The sequence below is a fragment of the Musa acuminata genome, chromosome BXJ2-9, assembly GCF_036884655.1.
Source record: "Musa acuminata AAA Group cultivar baxijiao chromosome BXJ2-9, Cavendish_Baxijiao_AAA, whole genome shotgun sequence".
NCBI lineage: Eukaryota > Viridiplantae > Streptophyta > Magnoliopsida > Zingiberales > Musaceae > Musa > Musa acuminata.
The window spans coordinates 10,717,345-10,734,690 of record NC_088346.1 but is presented as its reverse complement, the minus strand read 5'-3'; positions in this window follow the sequence as shown (position 1 = coordinate 10,734,690).

Sequence of the window (17,346 nt, the reverse complement as noted above, 5' to 3'; positions counted from 1 at the left end):
TTGGAGTAAAATTGGGTTCAGATAAATACTGGAGAATTATCTAAATGTAGCCATGTCACTTGAACAATGTAGCAAAATGTGAATTTGGACGCTTGCTTCATATCCAATGCTAACTTCGTGGAAAGAAGAGAAAGTTCATGATAAAAGCAACAGTTCGATCCAAAAGGCTTGATGTTAAGACTGATAAACCCTAAAGAGAAATGCTATGCTAAAGCAAAGCTTTGAGGCATATTAAAAACTTACCTCCGAGAATCTTAACATCTTGATTCTGCAACATGCCAGGATCTAATCATCTGAATCATGATATGGGATGGTAAAAGAGTATGGTTTACTTATGCTTTTAAGATATTCCTCTCATCTGAATTTTCTTTTGCTGCAAGTGTTGAATCCTTGAGTTCCACATTGAACTGTTGACCAATCTTGTATGATCATGATGATGATCTGTTCTTCCCAGCAATCATGATCATGAATAGTTTGTTTCTTAACACTTCACCATATAAACTATTGACTCAGATGCGCATTAGAAATTTGCATGATCTTACGGTCAGCATGAAACATCAACTACTGCAACTTTCCAAGCATCATCTACCACCTTCTCTTGCATCTCATGGAAGTTTAAACATGGAACTTCATATGATTTGCTATCATATTTCCCGATTGCATGAAATTGTGTTGTCAAGGCCTCCTTTAAGATTAGAAATAAAATATGTTAATTGTAATAAATTGATCTAATTATGTTAGATTATATGATCCTTATACTATGAATATGATTGAATTCTAATTATAATCATAAATTAATAGAAATAAAATTCAATTATAGTAAGATTCCTTAGAAGATTACATTGATGGAAATAACTTTTCTAATTACTTATCCTAAATCTTATGCTCTCGTTTATAAATAGGTAAGACCTCGTAGAGACTACATATAATGTGTGAAGATATTGATATGTAACATGATTGAGAGATTACAAAGATTCTCTTATCTCCCTTTAGTCATGTGAATTAGTCAATAAAGGATTACATATCTTCTCTTATATCCCTTTCTCCCTAAATCTATCGATTATAGTGGTCCAATGGAGGATAGAAAGAGAGGAGAACATGAGTCTAGTTCTTCTTATAGATCGATATTGCTATAGCTTTCGGTGTGCCCATAGATTATATAAAAGGTTTTTTTGAGCATCATCCAAATATATGCATCATAAATTTAGAGATATATTATTATTTGATTTCATAATATTAAAATCATTCGTTTAATAATAGCATATTATGGTTTTTATGCTTATAATTGATATCAAGCCATAGTTTTGGAATCAAATACTTCAGATCTATTAGTTAGCACCTCTTGCTCATGAAAATGTATCAAACAATTTTTATTTACGATACGTGAATAATTTCTCAATATTATTGATTTGCTTTTCTATCTTGTCTATCATATCGCTTGCTTACGATGATGTAAGATTCCTCATATTTGATCGATAGATCACTATTGACTATCAACGATAATATTACTGAGAGCGACGACCTCCGATGATTGCCTGCCCAATCGTGAGCAATAATTGCATAGTATCGTTGTGTGCGGCAGTTGTAATAGTGCCACTACCTATGACAACTGTGGTGGCTACGCAACTCTACATACATGGCTATAGCAGCACTATTGCTACCTATAGTAGTTGCGGCAGCATGCATTGACTGCGGTTGGCATCAATTGGACACCAAAGGTTGCACGTAATTGGCGGCTACTCATGGTGGCGGCAATCGCTTCTCGCATAGTGACCGCTGACGACTGTTGTGGCACCTTGCGTAGTGGTCATGCCTCACACACAACGACGGTCATGTCTTATGTAGCGACCACAAATGGCGACCGCTCACGACAACAATCTATGTGCAAAAAGTGAGATAGTTAGGGTCTATCTTAAAATGATATTTCTACCCTTCAAATGAAAGAATTTTAGTTTGTATCCTTAAATTTTACCTTTCGTTTATGCCCTTTAGAAATAAAAAATTTTCATCATATATCTTAAACCAAAATTATACTTCTATCCTTTTTAAGATTTAAAATTTCTAATTTATATCCTCCATTATAAAACTAATTAATTTGATTTATTTTAATCAAATACTTTGATCAAACTTGATTATAACTATATTTTTATTACTCAATTAGGTTTAGATTCAACTAATTAAGTCTTGATCGAATTCAAGAAAAATTAATTTTTGATTTTGATATATTTTAATTTTTGATTGACTTAATTGGGTTGATGTTTAGTCTAATTCTAAACTTACCTAATAAAATAAAGTTGACTAATATAAAGGTTCCATGCGAAATTTAAAAAATATATATAAATTATGATTTTCTTTTATATTTTTCTCATGTGACTTATTGATTCATATTTTTCATTTGATAAATAAAAATTTAATTATTATTCTTAGATATTTATTTGATTATTCATATGTATACATTTAAAATTATAAAAATAATATTTAATTTTCATATAATAGTATGATATATATTTAATCATGATTATAGTTATCATATGAGTTTTTCTTTATAATGATCTATGTTTAATAATCATTATGGTTATTATTTTATTGTTAAACTATTTTAATATAAATTAGATTAAAATAAATTTAATAAATATTATTTGTAACTTATATATCTAAGTTTTATCCGATTAGTAGTTGTCAAAATGGCTTGGGATGATAGGCTTATAGGATATAAATTATAATAAAATTATATTATTTATATATTATTTTATATTATTATATTGGTCTTGTAGTCATAAAGTGGTCTAGACCAATAATTTATAAAATTATATTAAAAAATTAGTCCTAAGTGATATTAAAAAATAATATTCATAATTATACATATAATTAGAAGATTTAGATAATATAAAAGTAGAATTTACTTTGAATAATTATGTGATGGGGTATGACACTGTTATCTTAGATATCCTTATAATTAAGGTTGTATACCTAAATGTAGTAATACTATTCCATGAGAATAATATTAGTTTTCTATAAATAATTTTGTGTAAACACCCAAAAGATAAAATAGAGATGATATCAATAATTCAACATTACCTGAAAAACTCAAATTATTAATATTATATTATGATAGTGATACTTCCTTCATTGTATTCTTGTAAATATCCATATATATTTTTGATTAAATGACTTAAGCATATACAATTTATACTGAATGTATTAGATCTTTATCAAATTAGTTGAAAGGATCACAAACTTAAATACTAAAAGTTCTGTTGAATAAATAATCAAGATAACTTATTAGGAAAAGTCTAAAATATTTTTTTATAATTACTAATAATATTTAGACTTCATTATAATATATAATTAGCACACTAGAATATTTTAAAAATTAATTTAAACTTATTGATAAATCATTAGTTGACACTTTAATGAAAGAACTAATTAAATTTTAATATGACAGTATTTAAGAAATTTAAGATTATATCATCAATATGACTGACAAAGTTGTAAGCTTAAGAATATTGAGCATAAATATAATTGTCATTTCTTATATAATTCATTCTTAATTTTCTTTTTTAATTTAATTTATTTAAAATTTATTATAACAAAAATAATAATAAGTAAAATTTTAATAAGCTAACTACTATATACACTCAGAAAGAATTAAGATCAAAGTAGGAAAGACTCATAATATTTTGAATACTACTTAAGGAGTAGGCAATTATAAAAAAAATTAAAGCATAAATCACCCGAGTTTATAAATATTATATGCACCTATAAAAAAAAATCTTTGTATTACATTACTACTTCTTTGGCAAGGAACATCATGTGAAGTGGCGTCATTTGCGAAAGAATATAAAACTTGGTTTAAAAGGGAAAGGTGTAACTCAGACCTATGTATGTTTCAAATCAAACGATATAGAAATCTTTTTCTAATACTTAATAGATTGATTCTAATACTTCAATATATGTTTCCAATAATAGAGATTTATTTTAACATGAAAACAAAAAATAAAATATTCATAATTATAAGAAATTATCTTAAGGTGAAAGTGATTGTATTTGGTACTTATCCTTTATATCTAGAGACCATTCATTTAATGGATCATGAGGATATATACTATCTTCTTATAATTTTAGAAATTTTAGTTCTTTACCTAAAATTGTCAAGGTATTATTTCTTTTTTAATGGTCATAAACTTAGTATGATTTAATAAAAGTTAACATTTGAATTTTGTGTAATAGCCTAACAAAATTAATGTGAATCTTGAGTTTAAATGATCTTATAATCAAATATTGAGATGAAAGATAGTTTCATAAACTTTTTGAGATTATATATACTTATATTTATGGGTCACTCAATGTTTCTATTTTAGTGAAGAGTAATATTTTATCATATTTATATATAACATATTGAGATATATATATATATATATATATATATATATATATATATATATAAAGTCTCATTTAGGTGTACATAAATGAAGTCGAGAGATAATTAAATAAAAAATTCAAAATTATGATAGTTCTGATGAACCTGATTATAATTTTACTTTTTTTATTAGATTCTTGAGAAAATAAAGTATTTGTTCTCAGTTTGATTTATTAGATGTGTTAGAATAAGATTGTTAAAAGGTTAAATCATACTTTTATGGATATTATAAGAAATATGATAGGTTATTTTTTTATATCCAAATTAATATGAGAAGCTCTAAAAATGATTATGTATATCTTAAATAGAGTTCCTAGTAAGTCAATTATATTAACTTCTTTATGCATTGATATGAAATCCAACTTAACATATTTACATATTTATGATTGTTTATAGAGATAAACATCTTCAATTCACATATAAAAAAATTAGATTCAAGGATCATTTTGAATATTTTATTATTTATCTAAAAAAATTCAAAGGGGTACACATTTTATTACCATAATCATAGTATCACAATAGTTAAATCTAGTAATACAAGGTTTTTAGAAAATAGTGAATCAGTGAGAGTAAAAATATCAAAATTTAATCTTAACATTGAGGTGATACAAGTTAGTACTCATTTATTATTTGAGAAATTATTATTACTTAAATCATTAAATGATTTAATAAAGATGAATAATAAAATAACATTAATAAACTCCCATATAATATTGATATCATTGCTAATGATCTTGTAGAATAATACAATTGATAGTTTTAATAATATCTCAGAATGAAAGGAGACCTGCCATTTCTAATTATTATGAGATACATCTATAAGAATTAGATTATAATATAGCAATAAAAACGATCTCATATTACTTTCATAAGTTATTAAAAGTAGTCATTTTAAAAAGTGATATGATGCAATAAAAGAAGAGTTTAAATTAATGACTAGAATAGTATTTGAGAACTCATCGAATTGTCTAATAATTGTAAAAGAGTATTGCATAAACATAATTCAAAAGACAATATCGATATAATGGGTAGATTTATGATCAAAGATTTTATTGATAAAAAATATATCGATCATAACGTGACATCTTTTTTATTTTTTTATATGAACATATTAAGAATCATCATGACATTAGTGATATTATGATTTTGAGTTAATAGATATGAAAATAATTTTTTTGATTAAAGATTAGTTTTTTATGTGTTAACCTGAACAATTCATAGAGAAAATAAAAGCAATATAAAATTTAACTTAAACGATTAACAGAGAAAAAAAAATTAAAATTTAGTATAAAAATTTAAGAACTAACCTTTAACATGCCTTTAGATAATGGTATATAATGTTTCTTAATATTATTATTATTTTTTATATTTTTTAAAAAATATTGATTATTATTTATATATGAAGATCAATGGAAGAAAGTTTATTTTATTAGTCTTATATATAGATAATATTTTACTTGCGAGTAGTGATCTTGGTTTATTATATTGAACTAAGAAATTTCTTATTAAAAGTTTTAAGATGGTTAATATGAATGAGACATCTTATATTATTAGTATTAAGATATTTAGGAATAAATCTCAATGATTGCTATGACTATTTTAGAAATAATATATTAATCGAGTCTTAGAGAGATTTAGTATACAACTTTGTTGATAAAAGTAAAAAATTTCAATCAAAACAAAACAAGTATTTTTTTTTAATGAGTTAGAAAAAATATTATTTATGTATGCATAGTTAGAAGTATATTATATGCTCAAGTCTATGCCAAATTACATATCAGTTTTGAAGTTAAAATATTAGGTAGATATTAGAGCTACTAGGAATGAAAATATTAAAAGATAACAAAGAAAATAATAAGATATTTGAATTATATGCTCACATATATAAAATTAGATCAGCTTGAAATGACTATATTTTTCAAGTGTTGAATTTATAAATTACCTGAAGTTCACTTTACGATTTATATCTATATTAGTTACAAGGGCAATTTATAGGAAAAAAAATATAAAGTAATATATTATTATATTATTAATAATAAAATCTGATTTTGTGATATGCTTTGAGATCACTAATCAAGTTTTATGATTGCAAAATTTTATCTTAAGGCTTGGTGTGATCAAACTCATTTACTAAGTCATTGAAGATATTTTATGACATATCATATTAGTTTTCTTTTTAAAAAAATGATAAGTACTATTGCAACTCTATATATTATGGTATAAAGTACTTGATGATGAGAGAAAAGTATCTAGAAATAACTAATGCTAATTAATAACTTGAGTTTTACTATATTGATTGTTAGTCCATTTGCTTATAACCTAAAATGTTTAAAAAATATATATTCATATGATTGAGTTTGTGAATGACCCATAAAAGATATAGTGATGCATGTTTGAATAAATAATATAATAGATAATATTATTTACATACTTAAAGTTATTTATTTATGTTATTCTATTTATATTTATATATGGACATATCATGGTTGAATACGATGATAAGATTGTCTTGACAAGATAAATTACAAAGGTTATTTTAAACTATATTAGGAAAGACTAACAATGTTATGGTATATCGAAGGAAGTATAATATTGATGATATACAACAATTATGACTTGTATTGCTAGTCAAACTTAATATAATATTATTATATTTACTAGACTTATTAGCCTATTTTTTTTAAATTCATGCGTATATAAATATTTTTCAAAATTTAGAATCCAATTGGATAAAATTAATTTTAAATAAATTTTTTTATTTTATTTTTTATTTTAATTTTTTTTTATTTTATTAATTAATGAGCTAAGTGAGAGAATGTTAGATTATGTGGCCCTATCTAATTAGGTAAGATCTATTATGGATATGATTGAATTTTAATTATGATTATCGATCAATAAAAAATAAATTCAATCATGATAGGATTCCTCGAGAGATGATCTTGATAGAAGAAACTCTTCTAATTATTTATTCTAGACCATCTGCTTTCACTTATAAATAAATAAGACTTTTTAAGGATTATATACAAAATATTTGGGGATATGGATATTTTCTATCTCTTTTTAGTCACATGAACTCGAGGAATTACATATTTTCTTTTATATCTTATTTATCCATAAATCTATCGATCATAGTAGTTTTATAAAGGATAAGAAGAGAAGAGATGATGAGTATAGTTTTTCTTATAAATCGATATCACTACAACTTTCGGATTCGACAACAATGTGCTTGTAAATCAGATAAAATATTTTCTGAGTAGCGTCGAAAAGTACTCATTATAAATTTAGAGATCTATGGTTATTTGATTTTAAATTTTGGCATTAAAATCTTCCTCTCAATAATAGCATATTACGATTTTTATGTTTACAATTACTTAATAAGGGTATTATAACTACTATTAAGTTTATTCTAATGGTTGAAAAGTAATCATAATTTTATTTATTTTAGCTTTTGCATCACAATTTATTATTGAAAAATCTGCACATATATATACATATATCCAGAATAAGGTAGATTTTTATATTTATATCTCAAAATTGAGTGTAGCATATATATTATTATCAAACTTTTAAAATAATTATATATTATTATGGTTAATCTTTGTTGACAAACTATCATTTGACTTTAATTAAACTTAAATGAAATTAATGTCCTTTAAAAACTCATGGTGACTGTAAAATCATTTGAGGTATTTTATGTATCTACATATCTTTTATTTATTACAGTTACACATAGTTAAAATTTTTTGATGGATGTAACGGAAGGAAAATATATAAAGGTATCATATGTAGTTTATATTTTACATTAGATTTTTTAAGGACAAGTATATGTTGAATCTCGTATTTTGATGATGAAACTACTTGATATATGTTTATGATTTAATCTGCGTTTTGAGTGACGCAGGATGCTTCGATCAGGATGAGACAATTAAAGCAGGATAATCATGTTGTGCCGAAGGAACATGTCAGAAGATTGGACGTCGGGCCGGTGGATCGGTCGACGTATCGACAGAAGGCTTCGGGCCGTGGACTCGGGCATCGGGCCAAGAAGAGCGGGTATTGTGCCAAGGATATCGGAGTTGCGGAGTCAACTGGCCGATTGGGCAATAGGCTGCACGAGAGGACGATGCGTCGAAGAATCGGACGAAGCGTCGAGGGACCAATGACATGTCGGACAACTTGGTTAATTGCTTAGGATTAATTGTCTCGATCGAAGTTTTGTTTTAGTGTGCAGGATTAACTACGATAAGAGTAAGACAAGCAGCAGGTGTTGCGCCGGAGTCAAGATCATGATCACGTTGGGAGTTCGAGAGTTCGACGGAAGTTCGGACGGTCGTCGGAGGTTCAGCGAGAACAGATCCGAGAAGTCCAGAAGCTTGCCAAGCGAAGCTCGTCGGAACTCGCCAAGTGGATCGTCGCAAAGTCCAGGAGTATGCCGGATGTCCGCAGAAGGATCACCGAGGGTTATCGGTTGATCGACGGAAGTTGGCAGGAAACTCGCCGGAAGAAGCGATTGACGCATCGGAGCAAAGCTGCAGAAGTTGTCTTAGAGTTAATCGTAGTTAGCATGATGATTAAGCATGAAAATGGGAGGTGATCCCATTAGCTTAATCTTGGGGCAATTGGGCCCCTGAAAAGATTCAAAGTGGGCCGAATGGAGTGAACCATTCGGACCCTGATTGCACCAGGAGGTGCAACCGCCCCAGCCAGGAGGTGCAACCGCCTGGGCTGTGGGGTTGGGAGGTGCAACCGCCCCAGCCAGGAGGTGCAACCGCCAGGGCTGCGAGGCTGGGAGGTGCAACCGCCCCAGCCGAGAGGTGCAACCGCCCAGAGCTCAGTCTTCGAGCTAGACTGGGCGGTGCAACCTCCTCTGCCAAGAGGTAGCACCGCCAGAGCTCAAGTTTCGAGCTCTGCCAGGCGATGCAACCACCGAGCTCAGTCTTCGAGCTCTGGCAGAGAGGTGCATCAGCCTGAGCTCAGTCTCAAGCTTTGCCAGGTGATGCAATCACCGAGCTCAGTCTTCGAGCTCTGGTAGAGAGGTGGATCAGCCTGAGCTCAGCTTGGAGCTCTGCCAGGTGATGCAACCACCGAGCTCAGTTTCGAGCTCTGCCAGGTGATGCAATCACCAAGCTCAGTCTTCGAGCTCTGCCAGGTGATGCAACCATCGAGCTCAGTCTTCGAGCTCTGGCAGAGAGAAGCAATCGGCAGAGCTCAGTCTTCGAGCTCTGCCAGGCGGTGCCACCTCTCCAGTCGAGAGGTGCAACCGCCTGATCCCAGAATTCTGGGATTTGATCGATTTGATCGTTTTGAGCTCGAATTTTGAATTGGGTTGGGGCCTATAAATACCCCACCCATTCAGCACTGAAAAGATACAGACCTACACCGAAATCTTGATCTTTTCTGTGATTCTAAGAGCTCAAAAGTGTTGTAAAGCCTTTAAGTCTCCTCCTTCTGTTCTTCAAGTTTTCAATTGTAAAGTGAGGAGAGAAAGGTCTGTAAAGGTTGTCTCCTAAGCCTGTCAAAAGGAGAGAAACTGTAAGAGGGAAGTTTGGCCTTCGCCCATTGAAGGAAGGCACCTAGTTGACGTCGGCAACCTCATCGGTGGAGGAAGCCAAAAGTGGAGTAGGTCAAGGCTGACCGAACCACTCTAAATCTCTGGTTTGCGTTTATTTTCGAGCACTTTATCATTACTGCAAACCTCCCTCATCACTACTACTCTTTGCGCTTTCACGAACAAGTTCTAAGTGTTGTTCTTCCAAATCTGCATTCAGACGTAAATTCGTATTTTCATACATTACAGTTTACGTTTACGTTTGATTCTGCAGAACTGTTTTCCGTGCTTTTACGAACGAGCTTCTTTGCAGTTTACGCTTACATTTTAATCCTATTAATAACTGCAATCTGTCCTCTACGATTTTACGAACGAGTTTCAACATTTAGACGTAAAACTGCATTCAGACGTAAATCGGCTTTCCTCGCTCAATCATCAGATTTCAGTTCACGTTTACGTCTTGATTTCAACTGCATACTGCCTTCTGCGAGTATACAAACGAGTTTCAAAGTTTAGACGTAAATCTGCGTCTAGACGTAAAACTGCGTTTAGACGTAAATCTGCGTTTAAACGTAAAACTGCGTTTAGACGTAAAACTGCGTTTAAACGTAAATCTGCGTTTAGACGTAAAACTGCGTTTAGACGTAAATCTGCGTTTAGACGTAAATCTGCGTTTAGACGTAAATCTGCATTTAGACGTAAATCTGAGTTTAGACGCAAAACTGCGCTTAGACGCAAAACTGCGCTTAGACGCAAAACTGCGCTTAAACGCAATCTGCCCTTAGACGCAAACTGCACTTAGATACAAACTGAGAATTTGCTTTTGCATCATAATAGTTTTTGAACGAACGCAGCTTTTAGTTTTTAAATTATTATAAGATTTCCGCTGCACTAATTCACCCCCCCCCCCCTCTTAGTGCTCTCGATCCTAACAATTGGTATCAGAGCGGGGTATTTCTCATTTCGGATTTACACCCGAGAGAAATGACTTTTCAAGAGGGCTGTTCGGTCTTTCGTCCACCGTTCTTTAACGGATTGGACTACACTTATTGGAAAACTCGAATGAGAGTTTTCTTAATTTCTCTAAATCTGGATTTATGGAATATCATTGAAAACGGTTTTCAACTTCCCTCCAAACCGATGAACGAATGGTCGGTTTTGGAGAAGAAGTATTTCTCTTTAAACGCAAAGGCTATGAATGCCTTATTTTGCGCTTTGGACAAAAATGAGTTCAATCGGATTTCTACGTGCGAAACAGCTTTTGACATTTGGCGAACACTTGAAATCACGCACGAGGGAACTAGTAGTGTCAAAGACTCGAAAGTTAACTTTTTATTGCATGATTTCGAGCTTTTTCGAATGCAACCAAGCGAGACTATAGGCGACATGTACACCCGTTTCACGGATGTCGTCAATAGTTTAAGAGCTCTTGGAAAATATTTTTCGGACTTTGAACTCGTAAACAAGATTTTGCGTTCTCTTTCTAAGAAGTGGGATTCAAAAGTAACTGCAATACAAGAAGCTAAAAACCTAAACAACTTACCACTTGAAGAACTAATTGGGTCATTGATGACATATGAAATGGTGTACAATGCACATGATGAACATGTTGAACTCTGGACAAATGAATGCCACTTGAGCGATGACTCAAGTGATGAGGACAATGATGAACAAAACAACCTTCCAAAGAACAGGAAGGATTTGGGACATAGAACATTTGAAGACCACTCGAGCCTAAGCTCAAGTGATGGTGAACTTAAACTACAGATGAAACGAAAATTAAAAAGCAAAAAGAATCAAACTACTTGCTTTAAACGCAAGAAGAAGAACAAAAATTGGGATGAATCGAGCTCCTCCGAAGAAGAGAAAGTCAACAAAAGCAAGGCGGCAAACTACGCCTTAACAGCCTACAATGATGAGGTAATCGAAATCCCCCTAATTTACTTCGAAATTACATGATGCTTTTCATGATGCATTTTTCTTTTTCTTTAAATTTTCTTGAAAATTATATTTTTAATAATTTAACAATGAAAATGCAAAAATATGATCATGCTTGTAATCTTGAAAATGATAATGAAAATTGCATGTCTTATGTTAATGCAAGATAGAAATCTAATGATTTTACACCTAGTGAGATTAATCTTATTTATGTGCTTGAGAAGCAAGAATGTATATTTTGATAATTTTCATATTGCTTTTCAATGATGATACATGGCTTTTGTCTGGAAGGCTTGATATTTTTCATTGTCTTTGTTTATTAAATATAATGTATGGTTTTGACATAAGAATAAAGATTTGAGCATGCTATTATAAAGTCAATCATAAATTAAAACTAAAGAAGTTTTAGGCATTTATAAGAATCATTCAAAATTATGTTCAATGAAACCTTGCTTAATGTTGCAATGAAAATATTAAAGTTATACTTGATGATTTCAGATTTGACAAATGCTACACTTTAAATATGAATCATTCTTCAATCAAATAAATTGCTTCAATCATTTTCTAACTCTAGAGTTCTCGATTTTGGTGAAATACAAGTGATAAAATCATTTATGATATCTTGTAAATCACTTGAATTATGAATGATTTTTTCTTTTTTATGATGTGTTAAAAGAATCACTTAAAAAGAAAATGTTTTTCCCATTTTATCGAGATTAATGATTTCATGATATTATGTGAATCTCGAAACTGATTTTGATGAAATAGTAATAACGTTATTCATGTTATGAATCTTAAAAATGATAATATGCTTCATGTGATAATATGAATACATGAAACACTTATGATATTCTATGTATTCATAAAATATTTATCTCATCATCCAATAACTCTTCTTGATATTCCTTATGAGATGAAATGAAATAATGCATGAAATACAAATGAGGAGTTAATGATCATGCATAATAGGATGTAATGAATTCTAGATACCATCGTTTGAATATCTATGATCATGTTGCCAAAATGATATATCATGAATGCTTGAATATCATGTTTGATATGCTCATGATGATGATTGATTTTTCGGTATCATGCATAAATTTTTTGAAATGTAATGTTAATGAATTTGTGCATTGAAACTATAATGATGCACAAATAAGAATGATTACTTACCTTTGTCATGATTTTGAAATCGTTCTAAAAGGAAAAGAGAACTACAAAACTGTATTCTCTCTTTCATTTTTACAATGACAAAGGGGGAGATAGCTAGCTTGTACAAGTCAAGAAGATGCAAAAACTTGATTGCTAGCTTACCTATTTTAAGAAGCAAAAATGCTAACTTGCTTATTTCAAAAAGAAAAATTGTCTTCTTGAACATCACTATCTTGAATATCTCAAGAAGCAAAACTTGCAATTTGCACATTGCAATAGGAAGCAAGAATCATGAGCTTACACAAGAAATTTATCTTGCATTTGCTTTCGAAATCTTTGCTAGCTTATATATTGTGAAACTTGTATATCATAAAAATTGCTAGCTTGTTGGTCTAAAGAGAAGCAAAAAGTTGCTATCTCAAAAGAAACAAATGTGCTATCTTGCCTATCTCAAGAGGCAAAAATGCTAACTTGCGCATCTAGCAAAGTGAGCAAAATTTTCAAGAAGCAAGAGTTGCCTTCTTGAACATCTCTAATTTGCTAGCTTGCATGATATAGAACTTGCTATCTTGAACATTACCAAAAGTGCTATCTTATATGTTATAAAACTTGAATATCTAAAACTTGATAGCATGAATGTTCTAAGCATGATGTAACACTTGCTAAATCTTCTAGCTCCAAGATTGCATGATGATAAAACTTGATATTATGATTTTCATGCAAAGAGTTGAACCAATATCACACACAAACACTTGATTGTGATACTTCTCCTTTTTGTTGATGACAAAGGGGGAGAAGTATGTTGATGAAAGTATGTTGATGACATGACATGTGATGCATAAGTTTATGCATATGTTCATGTTGACGTATTGCAAGTATTCATGATGAATATTGCAATGACTTGAATTCAGTTTGAATTCAAGGTTCTATCAATATGGCATATTGATAGGGGGAGTTTGTTTAAACTCCGGGAGTTAAGTTTAACTCCGTCATCAAGTGATTGTCATCATCAAAAAGGGGGAGATTGTTGAATCTCGTATTTTGATGATGAAACTACTTGATATATGTTTATGATTTAATCTGCGTTTTGAGTGACGCAGGATGCTTCGATCAGGATGAGACAATTAAAGCAGGATAATCATGTTGTGCCGAAGGAACATGTCAGAAGATTGGACGTCGGGCCGGTGGATCGGTCGACGTATCGACAGAAGGCTTCGGGCCGTGGACTCGGGCATCGGGCCAAGAAGAGCGGGTATTGTGCCAAGGATATCGGAGTTGCGGAGTCAACTGGCCGATTGGGCAATAGGCTGCACGAGAGGACGATGCGTCGAAGAATCGGACGAAGCGTCGAGGGACCAATGACATGTCGGACAACTTGGTTAATTGCTTAGGATTAATTGTCTCGATCGAAGTTTTGTTTTAGTGTGCAGGATTAACTACGATAAGAGTAAGACAAGCAGCAGGTGTTGCGCCGGAGTCAAGATCATGATCACGTTGGGAGTTCGAGAGTTCGACGGAAGTTCGGACGGTCGTCGGAGGTTCAGCGAGAACAGATCCGAGAAGTCCAGAAGCTTGCCAAGCGAAGCTCGTCGGAACTCACCAAGTGGATCGTCGCAAAGTCCAGGAGTATGCCGGATGTCCGCAGAAGGATCACCGAGGGTTATCGGTTGATCGACGGAAGTTGGCAGGAAACTCGCCGGAAGAAGCGATTGACGCATCGGAGCAAAGCTGCATAAGTTGTCTTAGAGTTAATCGTAGTTAGCATGATGATTAAGCATGAAAATGGGAGGTGATCCCATTAGCTTAATCTTGGGGCAATTGGGCCCCTGAAAAGATTCAAAGTGGGCCGAATGGAGTGAACCATTCGGACCCTGATTGCACCAGGAGGTGCAACCGCCCCAGCCAGGAGGTGCAACCGCCTGGGCTGTGGGGTTGGGAGGTGCAACCGCCCCAGCCAGGAGGTGCAACCGCCAGGGCTGCGAGGCTGGGAGGTGCAACCGCCCCAGCCGAGAGGTGCAACCGCCCAGAGCTCAGTCTTCGAGCTAGACTGGGCGGTGCAACCTCCTCTGCCAAGAGGTAGCACCGCCAGAGCTCAAGTTTCGAGCTCTGCCAGGCGATGCAATCACCGAGCTCAGTCTTCGAGCTCTGGCAGAGAGGTGCATCAGCCTGAGCTCAGTCTCAAGCTTTGCCAGGTGATGCAATCACCGAGCTCAGTCTTCGAGCTCTGGCAGAGAGGTGGATCAGCCTGAGCTCAGCTTGGAGCTCTGCCAGGTGATGCAACCACCGAGCTCAGTTTCGAGCTCTGCCAGGTGATGCAATCACCAAGCTCAGTCTTCGAGCTCTGCCAGGTGATGCAACCATCGAGCTCAGTCTTCGAGCTCTGGCAGAGAGAAGCAATCGGCAGAGCTCAGTCTTCGAGCTCTGCCAGGCGGTGCCACCTCTCCAGTCGAGAGGTGCAACCGCCTGATCCCAGAATTCTGGGATTTGATCGATTTAATCGTTTTGAGCTCGAATTTTGAATTGGGTTGGGGCCTATAAATACCCCACCCATTCAGCACTGAAAAGATACAGACCTACACCGAAATCTTGATCTTTTCTGTGATTCTAAGAGCTCAAAAGTGTTGTAAAGCCTTTAAGTCTCCTCCTTCTGTTCTTCAAGTTTTCAATTGTAAAGTGAGGAGAGAAAGGTCTGTAAAGGTTGTCTCCTAAGCCTGTCAAAAGGAGAGAAACTGTAAGAGGGAAGTTTGGCCTTCGCCCATTGAAGGAAGGCACCTAGTTGACGTCGGCAACCTCATCGGTGGAGGAAGCCAAAAGTGGAGTAGGTCAAGGCTGACCGAACCACTCTAAATCTCTGGTTTGCGTTTATTTTCGAGCACTTTATCATTACTGCAAACCTCCCTCATCACTACTGCTCTCTGCGCTTTCACGAACAAGTTCTAAGTGTTGTTCTTCCAAATCTGCATTCAGACGTAAATTCGTATTTTCATACATTACAGTTTACGTTTACGTTTGATTCTGCAGAACTGTTTTCCGTGCTTTTACGAACGAGCTTCTTTGCAGTTTACGCTTACATTTTAATCCTATTAATAACTGCAATCTGTCCTCTACGATTTTACGAACGAGTTTCAACATTTAGACGTAAAACTGCATTCAGACGTAAATCGGCTTTCCTCGCTCAATCATCAGATTTCAGTTCACGTTTACGTCTTGATTTCAACTGCATACTGCCTTCTGCGAGTATACAAACGAGTTTCAAAGTTTAGACGTAAATCTGCGTCTAGACGTAAAACTGCGTTTAGACGTAAATCTGCGTTTAAACGTAAAACTGCGTTTAGACGTAAAACTGCGTTTAGACGTAAATCTGCGTTTAGACGTAAAACTGCGTTTAGACGTAAATCTGCGTTTAGACGTAAATCTGCGTTTAGACGTAAATCTGAGTTTAGACGCAAAATTGCGCTTAGACGCAAAACTGCGCTTAAACGCAATCTGCGCTTAGACGCAAACTGCACTTAGATACAAACTGAGAATTTGCTTTTGCATCATAATAGTTTTTGAACGAACGCAGCTTTTAGTTTTTAAATTATTATAAGATTTCCGCTGCACTAATTCACCCCCCCCCTCTTAGTGCTCTCGATCCTAACAGTATACTCTTTCATAAATATGTAAATAACCCCGTTATTCTATATCATAATATATTAAGTCATCTAAACAAATGTATTGTTAGTAAAGTCATCTTTTATCCTTTGCAATGAAATAATACTACATGGTTGGTGGTGGAAAGTAAAAATTATAAATTTGAACAAAGTGGGTTTTGATGATTCGAAATGCAATTATTTCAATGCAAATAATGCTTATTTGATTTGAATTGGGCATTTTACTAGGTGTTCTTTTTTTCATTTGAACGAAAATTAATTATCAAAAAAATTTTAAAATAAAAAGTTATACTAATCATATTAAAATCCAAATGGTTCTAAGACAATTAGTATTATTTTTTTTTAAAATTTTATAATAATTGATTTTTAAAATTACAGATTTTTTAATAATATTTATGATCAAGAGGATATTTTTATCCAAGTAAAAAAAAAATACCCCCATTAAAAACGGATATGGGTAAAAAAAAAATGGATTTTTTAAAGTAAAATATCTATTTGAATTTTAAAAAAATTAAAAATTAAAATTATTCTCATAAAATAAGATTTTTGTTAAAAAATTATATTTCAAATTTCAAATTTCAAAATTTATGAGAATATTGACTATCGTTGCAACAAACGGGCCATCAAGTCGCCGT